Here is a 9828-nt window from a genome sequence, read left to right on the forward strand (position 1 = left end):
ATAACAGTTTGACAAAGGATGCTTCTGGATGTTAAAAAACCATGCTACATTGAGATACCGTTAGTTTTAATAATCCATAAGCAGGTGTCAATTAATTTTTTTTAATTTTTATTTTATTGTTTAAAGTATTACACATAGTAGTACATATATCTCCTTTTTTCCCCCCATTGACCTTCTCCGAGCCTCCCCTAACCCCTGTCGCATGCCCTCATCCCACCCCCACAGTGTCTTGTGTCCATTGGTTGTGCTTATATGCATGCATACAAGTCCTTCAGTTGATCTCTTTCCCCCCCTCCGCAACACTTCCCAGCCTTCCTGATGTAATTTGACAGTCTGTTCGTTGCTTTACTGCCTCTACATCTATCTTTTTGTTCATCAGGTTATAATATTCTTTATTTTCCATAAATGAGTGAGATCATGTGGTGTTTTTCTTTCATTGCCTGGCTTATTTCACTTAGCATAATGCTCTCCAGTTCCATCCATGCTGCTGCAAATGATAAGAATTCCTTCTTTTTTATAGCAGCGTAGTATTCCATTGTGTAGATATACCATAGTTTTCTAATCCTCTCATCTGTGGATGGGCATTTAGGCTGTTTCCAAATCTTAGCTGTGGTAAATTTTGCTGCTATGAACATAGGGGTGCATATACCCTTTCTAACTGCTCTTACTGATTTCTTGAGATATATTCCTAGAAGTGGGATCACTGGGTCAAATGGGAGTTCCATTTTTAGTTTTTTGAGGGAACTCCATACTGTTTTACACAGTGGCTGCACCAGTCTGCATTCTCACCAGCAGTGCATGAGGGTTCCTTTTTCTCCGCATCCTTGCCAGCACTTGTCGTTTGTTGATTTGTTGATGATTGCCATTCTGACAGGTGTGAGATGGTACCGCATTGTCGTTTTGATTTGCATCTCTTGGATGATTAGTGACTTTGAGCATATTTTCATATGTCTCTTGGCATTCTTATGTCTTCTTTCGAAAAGTATCTATTTAGGTCCATTGCCCATTTTATATTGGATCATTTATCTTCCTTTTATTAAGTTGTCTGAGTTCCCTGTAAAAGTTGGAGATTAAACCTTTATTGGTGATAACATTTACAAATAAGTTCTCCCATACAGTGAGCTTTCTTGTTGTTTTGTTGATGGTTTTGTTTGCTGTTGAAAAGCTTTTTATTTTGATGTAGTCCTATTTGTTTATTTTCTCTTTAGTTTCCATAGCCCTAGGACTGGTATCAGTGAAGAAATTGCTTTGGCATATGTCTGAGATTTTGCTGCCTGTGGATTCCTCTAGTATTTTTATGGTTTCCCATCTTATGTTTAAGTCCTTTATCCATTTTGAGTTTATTTTTGTGTATGGTGTAAGTTGGTGGTCTAGTTTCATTTATTTACATGTATCTGTCCAATTTTCCCAACACCATTTATTGAAGAGACTGTCTTGTCTCCTTTGTTGAATATTAATTGAGCATAGTGGTTTGGGTCGATATCTGGGTTCTCTATTCTATTCCATTGATCTATATGTCTGTTCTTGTGCCAGTTCGAGGCAGTTTTGAGAACAGTGGCTTTGTAATGCAGCTTGATATCTGGTATTGAGATCCCACCTACTTTGTTCTTCTTTCTCAGGATTGCTGCAGGGTCTTTTTTTATTCCAGATGAATTTTTGGAAAGTTCTAGGTCTGTGAAATATGCCATTGGTATTTTAATGGGGAGTGCATTGAATCTATAGATTTCCTTGGGTAGTATGGACAGCTTGATGATGTTGATTCTACCAATCCAAGAACACGGTGTGTTCTTCCATCTGTTTATGTCTTACTCTATCTCCTTTTTCAGTGTCCTGTAGTTTTCCGCGTATAGGTCTTTTACCTCCTTAGTCAAGTTTATTCCTAGGTATCTTAATTTTTTTGGTGCGATGGTAAATGGGATTGCTTTTTAAGTCTCTATTTCTGTAAGTTCATTATTGGTGTATAGAAATGCCATCGATTTCTTGGCATTAATTTTGTATTCTGCTACATTGCCGAATTCATTCATTAAGTCTAATAGTTTTTTGATGGAGTCTTTAGGGTTTTTTATGTACAGTATCATGTCATCTGCGAATAAGGACAGTTTTACTTCTTCTTTTCCAATTTGGATGCCTTTTATTTCTTCTTCTTGTCTGATCGCAATGGCTAGTACTTCCAGTACTAGTCGAACAGGAGTGGTGAGAGTGGGCATCCTTGTCTTGTTCCTGTTCTTAGGGGAAATGGTTTTAGTTTTTGCCCATTGAGTATGATGTTGGCTGTGGGTTTGTCATATATGGCTTTTATTATGTTGAGGTATGATCCTTCTATTCCCACCTTGCTTAGAGTTTTTATCAAGAAAGGGTGTTGGATTTTGTCAAATGCTTTTTCTGCATCAATTGATATGACTATGTGATTTTTATCTCTCAACTTGTTATGTGATGTATCACGTTTATTGATTTGTGGATATTGTACCATCCTTGCATCCCTGGTATAAATTCTACTTGGTCATGGTGTATGATCTTTCTGATGTAGTGCTGTATCCGATTTGCTAGAATTTTGTTGAGAATTTTGGCATCTATGTTCATGAGGGATATTTGCTTGTAATTCTCTTTCTCTCTCTCTCTCTCTCTCTTAAAAATATATTTTATTGTTTTTTTACAGAGAGGAAGGGAGAGAGACAGAGAGTTTGAAACATCGATGAGAGAGAAACATTGATCAGCTGCCTCCTGCACACCTCCCACTGAGAATGTGCCCGCAACCAATGTACATGCCCTTGACCAGAATCGAACCCGGTACCCCTCAGTCTGCAGGCTGACGCTCTATCCACTGAGCCAAACCGGTCAGGGCTGGCATGTAATTCTCTTTCATTGTGTTGTCTTTATTTGGTTTTGGTATTAGGTTGATGCTGGCTTCTAAGAATGTACTTGGAAGCGTTCCTCTCTATTGATTTTTTTGGAATAGTCTGAGGAGGATAGGTTTTAGTTCTTCCTTGAATGTTTGGTAAAGTTCCCCCATGAAGCAATCTGGCCCCGGGCTTTTGTTTGCTGGGAACTTTTTGACGACTGCTTCAATTTCTTCCATAGTTATTGGCCTATTGAGACTTTTAGAATCTTCCTGTATGGGTTTTGTAAGGTTGTATTTTGCTAGGAATATGTCCATTTCCTCCAGGTTGTCTAGTTTGTTTGAATAGAGTTGTCCATAGTATTTTTTTAACAATCCTTTGTATTTCTGTGGGGTCTGTTGTTATTTCTCCTTTTCATTTCTGATTTTGTTTATTTGGGTCCTCTCTCTTTGCTTCTTGGTGAGCCTGGCTAGAGGTTCATCAATATTGTTTATCCTTTCAAAGAACCAGCTCTTGGTTTTGTTGATCTTTTGTATTTTTTTTTTTTTTGGTCTTTATATCGTTTATCTCCGCTCTGATCTTTATTATTTCCTTTCTTCTGATTACACTGGGCTTTTCTTGTTGCTCTCTTTTAACTCTTTGAGTTGTAGGGTTAGGTAATTTATTACCATTGTTTCTTGTTTTTTGCAGTAGGCTTGTAGAAGTATGAATTTCCCTCTCAAGACTGCTTTCACTGTGTCCCATAGATTTTGGATTATTGTGTTTCAATTGTCGTTTGTTGCCATGATGTTTTTTATTTCTTCTTTGATCTCTCTGGTAACCTAGTCATTGTTTAATAGCATGTTATTTAGTCTCCATGTGTTTGATTTTTTTTGTTGTAGTTGATTTCCAGTTGTATGCTATTGTGATCTGAGAAGATGCTTGATATGATTTCTATCTTTTTGAATTTGAAGAAATTTTGCCTGTGCCCCAATTTGTGGTCTATCTTTGAAAATGATCCATGTGCACTTGAGAAGAATGTATATTCTGTAGCTTTGGGGTGAAATATTCTGAAAATGTCAATTAATTCCATCTGATCTAGTGAGTCATTTAGGATTGATGTTTCTTTGCTGATTTTTTGTTTAGAGAATTTGTCCAATGGTGATAGTGGGGTGTTAAAGTCCCCTACTATGATTGCATTGCTCTCAATCTCTCCCTTGATCCCCTCTGGAAGTTTTCTTATGTATTTGGGTGCTCCTATATTGGGTGCATATATGTTTACCAGAGTTATTTCTTCTTGTTGGATTGCTCCCTTTAGTATTATGAAGTGGCCTTCCTTATCTCTTTTTATGTCCCTCACTTTGAGAGGTAATTTGTCAGAATAAGTATTGCTACCCCAGCTTTTTTTCATTTCCATTAACCTGAAAAACCTTTTTCCATCCCTTCACCATCAGTCTGTGTGCATCTTTTTTTCTGAGGTGCGTTTACTGTAGAAAGCAGATATATGGGTCATGTTTTCTTATCCACTCAGTTACCCTATGTCTTTTGATTGGGACATTTAATCCATTTATATTTAAAGTTAGTATTGATAGGTACTTGTTTGTCGCCATTTTTATTCTTTACACTTGTGTTCCTTCTTCGTTTCCTGTTTCTTCTTTTTACAGCAGACCCTTTAGCATTTCTTGCATTGCTGGTTTGGTGGTAATAAACCTCTGTAGTCCTTTTTTGTCTGAAGCTCCTGATTTCACCCTCAATTTTGATTGATAGCCTTGCTGGGTACAGTATTCTTGGATTCAGACTCTTCCTTTGCATGATTTTGTATATTTCATTCCATTCCCTTCTGGCCTGATGAGTTTCTGTTGAGAAATAAGTCGAGAGTCTGATGAGTGGTCCTTTGTAGGTAACTTTCCGTCTCTCTCTGGGCACTTTTAAGCTTCTTTGTCGTTGGTGTTTGCCAATTTAATTATAATGTGCCTTGGCGTCTGTCTTTTGTTGTTAATTTTGTTTGGGACTCTGTGAGCTTCTTGGATTTGGATAGTGAAGAAAGAGAAGAGAGAGGTGTGTATGGACTTAGAGCAGGGGATTGGAAATTAGATATATAAGCAGGGTGAAATTTTAACAGGGGGTGAAAAGAAGGAATAGGAGAAATCTAAAGCAGGAATAGTGTAAGAGAAACAGGATAACAAAAGGGGAAAAGTGAGGAAGAGAGTGTTGTCATAAAGGTAAAGTTGAGATAGAGTAAAATGATGCTAAAGAAAGATGAAAATAGAATGTAGAACACTAATCCCAAAATAAAATAAAGAGAAAATAAAATGACACTTTTAAAAAAAGGTAAAATAGTAGTGGTAATAATACTGATTAAAAATAAAAATGTAATAATTAAAAAGGTAAAATCAAGTGAGGAAAAAAGAATAAAAATTTAGTTTTTTAAGTAAAAGATGAAAGAAAAAGTCCAGTAGTGAAGGTCATTCACTTCCTCTACTGTTCTGTTTGGCACATCTGTTTCCTAGTCAGTCAGGACAGTATTGAAGTTCCCTGCGTTCCACTGCTCCTCAGTGTTTTAGGCCACGGTCCTGATTTTCAAGCAGGCGGTACTTCTTTGTTTCTTATGCTCCTTTATTTGTGTTTACACAAGAGTCAATTTGTGATTCAACCCCTGGGTGGCAGTGTTTGTGGATTGACCTCGGGGTCTATAGGTCTTCTCTAGCTAGTGTTTAGATTTTGTTTTCCCTGTGGCACTTACTACTGATTTGGGGGAATGGCCTGCCCCAGAGCTGGTTCTCTGATCATTATTCCCTGCTCTGATCCCCAGGTTCCACAAAAACAACTTTCCCCTGCAGTTTCTTAGAGTGTCCCCAATTGGGTGACCCTAAGTATTGGGCTTAGTAATCAAAAGCAAGGATTTAAAGAGAAAAAAAAAAAAGAGCCAGAGTAAGTGCGCAAACTCCAGTCTTTTTTCCCCTTGGGTCTAAGCAGCCGGCACACTGTTAAAATTTTTAGGCTGCCCTTTTGCGCCCAGTTCAGCTATGGGCTGCTTTTTCGAGTTCCCTTCTGTTAGCAGCCCTGTGGATCCCCTTCCACTTTCACGGATCACACCAGCCCCAACGCCCCGGACTTTTCTGGACTCAGACTTTCCTGGATCTTCCAGCTCCCGCCATACACATTTCTCTTTCCTGCCTGGACCACAGACCTCACCTTATCCCAGGCGAAATCTGACCATTCCGTGAGGGGGTGCGGAGCTCCTCCGAATCTGAGTGCTCGCGCTGCTTGGGGACCCGTGTTCTCAGGTTTGCAGCTGTTCGCTGGGTGCAGTTGTTGTAGATTCCCGGGATTTTCAGGCATCCGACAACATGCACTCTCCCCTTCAAGATGGCGAGGTCTCCGCTCCGAGCCTGTCGCTCCAGGAGGGATCCCAGCAGCAGTGGAGGCTGCCCGGTCAGGGGAACCTCGTCTGGCAATCCCCCAAAGACCCCTGGAGTATAGCTGTCGCTCAACTCACAAACAAACACTCCTCGTGCGACCTCACACTCTCCCTTCATTTTCTCACTCACTATCTTGCAGTCTGCCTTACGTCGGCAGCCATCTTCCCGGTACTCAATTAATTTTAATATATATATTTAATTACTTAAATATCACTTGCCTTACCTTGGGCAGCATGGTATGGCTCACTAGTTAGAATGTTGGCCTGCACTGAAGAGTCTCTGGTTCCAACCCTGGTCAAGGGCACTTACCTGGGTTTCAGGTTCACTCCCCACCCCTGATCAGAATATGTGCGGGAGGCAACCAGTCTATGTGCCTCTATCATTTATGTTTCTCTCTCTCTCAATTCCTCTCCTTCCCTCCCTTCTAATTCTTTCTTTCTCTCTCTCTCTCTCCCTCCCTCTCTCTCTCCTTCCTTCCTTCTCTCTCTCTCTCCTTCCTTCCTACTCTCTCTCTTTCTCTCTCTCTCTCTCTCTCTCTCTCTCTCTCTCTCCTTCTCTCTCTCTCCTCCCTCCCTCCCTCCCTCCCTCCCTCCCTCCCTCCCTCCCTTCCTTCCTTCCTTCCTTCCTTCCTTCCTTCCTTCCTTCCTTCCTTCCTTCCTTCTTTTTCTTGTTTTCTTTCTTTCTTTCTTTCTTTCTTTCTTTCTTTCTTTCTTTCTTTCTTTCTTTCTTTCTTTCTTTCTTTCTTTCTTTCTTTCTTTCTTTCTTTCTCCTTTCCTTTCTATTTTTATTTTCTTTATTGATTAAGGTATTACATATGTGTCCTTTTTCCCCCATTCCCCCCGCCATGCATTCACCCCTCCCTAGTGTTTGTGTCCATTAGTTATGCTTATATACATGCATACAAGTCCTTGGGATGATCTCTTCCCCTTACCCCCCACCCTCCCCTGCCTTCCCTCTGAGGTTTGACGGTCTGATCAATCTTTCTCTGTCTCTGGATCTGTTTTTGTTCATCAGTTTATGTTGTTCATTATATTCCACAAATGAGTGAGATCATGTGATATTTATCTTTCTCCAACTGACTTATTTTGCTTAGCATAATGCTCTCCAGCTCCATCCATGCTGTTGCAAATGGCAGGAGTTCCTTCCTTTTTACAGCAGCGTGGTATTCCATTGGGTAGATGTACCACAGTTTTCTAATCCACTCATCTACTTGTGGGTACTTAGGCTGTTTCCAAATCTTAGCTATTGTAAATTGTGCTGCTATGAACATAGGGGTGCATATATCCTTTCTGATTGGTGTTTCTAGTTTCTTGGGATATATTCCTAGAAGTGGGATCCCTGGGTCAGATGGGAGTTCCATTTTTAGTTTTTTGAGGAAACTCCATACTGTTCTCCACAGTGACTACACCAGTCTGCATTCCCACCCCCAGCAAACCAGAGTTCCTGTTGCCCTGTATCCTCACCAGCGCTTGTAATTTGTTGATAATAGCCATTCTGACAGGTGTGAGATGGTACCTCATTGTTGTTTTGATTTGCATCTCTCAGATGATTAGTGACATTGAGCTATGTCTCTTGTCCTTCTGTATGTCCTCCTTCTAATCTCTTTGAACAGCAATGTCCACAGGAGGGGATTAACAAAAATAATAACAATTACTTGTCTTAATTTATTAAGGAATTTTAAACAAAATATCACATCACCTTAGATTTCAGAAGCAAAACATCATTGTATAATTTATGTAGAAAATAAACAACAAAGAAAATACTTACTCTTCTGACAATCATAATCTCAGATAGTCACTTAATCCCCAAATTTCTCAGGTGACAAAAGCTGACCAGAAATGTGTCAGCAGAGATAGGTAGGTGCACAGCCAATCAAATATTTTTTTGAACCCTTACTCAACCTCACAGGCAGGATTTCTCTAACTCTAAAATATTTTAGAAACTTTATCAACAAGATCTTGATCTCACTTTAAATCTAAGCAATATTTTCTTGTGCTCCCTTTAAGTAAAATGCTAAACAAACAAGCAAACAAATAATCCAATTATAAAATGGGCAGAGAACCTGAAAGACACGTCTCCTAAAAAGACATACAAATGGCCAACAGATATATGAAAATATGTTCAACTTCACTTCTTATCAGGGAAATGCAAATCAAAACTACAATGAGATACCACCTCACATAATAGCCATCCATTAGAATGGTTATTATCAACAAGGAAAGTAATAACAAGTGTTGGTGAGGTTGTGGAGAAAAAGGAACCTTTGGTCACTGCTGAATGTAAACTGGTATAGCCACAATGGAAAAACTGCATTTTCTCAAAAAATTGAGGGTAGAGTTACCATATGATCCAGAATATCTTCTTCTGGATATCTACCCCAAAAACTTGAAAGCATTTGTTTGCAAAGACATATTCACCCCCATGTTCATTGCAGCATTATTTATGATGGCCAAGACATAGAAACAACCAAAGTATATTTTTGAGAGATGATTGGGTAAAGATGATGTGGTATATATACACAATGAATTACTACTCAGGCAAAGGGAAAGATGAAATACTGCCATTTGTGACAACATGGACCTTGAGAATATCATGCTAAGCAAAATAAGTCAGACAGAGTCAAGTACCATAAGATTTCATTCATATGTGGGATATAAAACTGAAAGCAACAAGTGAACAAACCAGACAAACAAACAAAAACTCATAGACACAGACAAACAGTATGGTGGTTACCAGGGAAATGGAGGTGGGGGTGGGGTAGTAAAGGAACAAATATATGGTGATGGAAGATGATTTGGCTTTGGGTGGTGGGAACACAATGCAACATACAGATCACGTTTTATAGAAATGTACACTGAAACCTATACAATCTTGAATGATAGCCTTGCTGGATAGAGTATTCTTGGATTCAGTCCTTTGCTTTGCATCACTTTGTAAATTTTCGTCCATTCTTTTCTGGCCTGATGTGTTTCTGTTGAGAAATCATTTGATAATCTAATGGGAGACCCCTTGTATGTAACTTTCCGTCTCTCTCTTGCAGCCTGTAAGATTCTCTCTTTGTCCTGAACATTTGCCATGGTAATTATGATGTGTCATTTCGGGTTCACCTTGTTTGGGACTCTCTGTGCTTGTGTGACTTTTTTCTTCCCCACCTCAGGGAAGTTTTCTGATATTATTTCTTCAAATAAGTTTTCTAATCCTTGTTCCTCTTTCTGTTGTTCTGGCACCCCTATTATTCGTATGTTGTTTCGTTTCATGTTGTCCCAAAGCTCCCTTAGGCTCTCCTCCTGTCTTTAATTTTTTCTCCAATTGCTGTTCAGTTTGGGTGTGTTTTGCTTTCCTGTCTTCTAATTCGCTAATTTGGTTCTCCGCTTCTCCTAGTCTACTGTTGAAACTTTCAATGGTGTTTTTTATTGCAGCTATATCACTCTTCACTTCTTCTTGGTTCTTACATAATTTATTGATTTTTTCATTTGTTTCTTCTTGCTTCTTGCATAAGTTGTTGATTTTTTTCCTCCATCAGGTTTATGCATTCTAGGACCCTTAATGTGAACTCTTTTTCTGTCATGCTGCATGCTTCACTTCCACTT

This window comes from Myotis yumanensis, unplaced genomic scaffold, assembly GCF_028538775.1.
Source record: "Myotis yumanensis isolate MYYU_CA2020_CCGP unplaced genomic scaffold, mMyoYum1.0.hap1 SCAF_3, whole genome shotgun sequence".
Lineage (NCBI taxonomy): Eukaryota > Metazoa > Chordata > Mammalia > Chiroptera > Vespertilionidae > Myotis > Myotis yumanensis.